Source organism: Triticum dicoccoides, chromosome 4A (assembly GCF_002162155.2).
Source record: "Triticum dicoccoides isolate Atlit2015 ecotype Zavitan chromosome 4A, WEW_v2.0, whole genome shotgun sequence".
Taxonomy (NCBI): Eukaryota; Viridiplantae; Streptophyta; class Magnoliopsida; order Poales; family Poaceae; genus Triticum; species Triticum dicoccoides.
Genome location: NC_041386.1, coordinates 32,946,193 through 32,947,503, shown reverse-complemented (window position 1 = coordinate 32,947,503; position 1,311 = coordinate 32,946,193).

Genomic DNA, 1,311 nt, shown 5'->3' with positions numbered 1-1,311 from the left:
ACTCCCTCCATTTCAAAATAGATGATTTAACTTTATACTTCCTCCATTCCCTTATACAATGCCACTATAAAAAAATACAATTTACATCTATACAAGGCCACTAACAGTAATTGAGGCAAAAATTAATGATGTTTCCTCGTACTACCAACTTGTTTAATACTTGCATGCATGTAGTCATAATGACACCGTGTTACTTCCTTCTCAGGGCATCTCCAATAATTTGTATGTTAGCTTGTTGGTAAAATATGTCATGTCATCAACCAACACCTTAACATACAACAACTCCAATGGGTTGTATCTAGTTTGCCCAATAGGATATGAGATAATAAATGGGGTGCTCTCTCATTCTACATTGGAGCTTGTGCAATGGATGTTGGTTCATGTACATACAACCTTCCTCTCTTTCCTCATTTATTGTATGACACATCATCAAAAATTCTATATGGCAAAGTCTACCAACAACTATCTTACAACCATTGGAGATGCCCTCATTCCTTCTTTGCATGCATGCGGGTGTATTAATGATCTCGATTAACAAAAAGAAATTGACTTGCAAAGCAATCATTAAATTTTACCTTGGTACCTATAATTTGAGTTTGTGGCTTTGTGTAAGGGAATGAAGAAGTATTAACTTTTAAAGTTAGTACAAAGTTGAGTCATCTATTTTGAAACGGAGGGAATACGTTGCAGGGAGCAAATCGAGTCAACCCCCGTTCCCAACACAGAAAATTCTTTCCGCCCACCGATCCTCCGCGAGTTGCGGCGCTAGTGGCGGCGGCAGATCTCTTCCTCCGGTCCTCACTCACCCTCCTCCACCGAGTTGTCGTCGACCCTGGTTGCCAAGGTCCCGAGCTTCCCCTCTTCAGCATGCAGCGGCGGCGACATGCCAGGAGCAGCGGCCGGCGGTGGCCTTAGTTCTACCTATCTGGAACCCAGCCGTGCTTTCCTCTGCACCATGGACGAAGATTCATGTTTTCTTCCCTGCGCCATGGCTGACGGATTCCTGTTTTCTTCCCCGCGCCATGGCTGATGAGTTTCTGTTTTCTTCCCTGCTTTTGCTCTTACCATTACATCTGATAGCCAAACAGATTTTGATTTATGCCCATATCATTTATCTTAACGGTGTAAATCCATTACATTTACGTTGTCGTTACCGATCTGCAAACAAACACCTCTAGTGGCTAAGCTTGCCTCAATGGCATGCATTTCAAGTGTTGAGCATGAGTGCTCTCTTGATTGACATGTGTCTTTACTTTTTCTATCATTCACTCCTTGTTTTGTGATGTTTTTTTAACTGTGTGAATGTCCCAT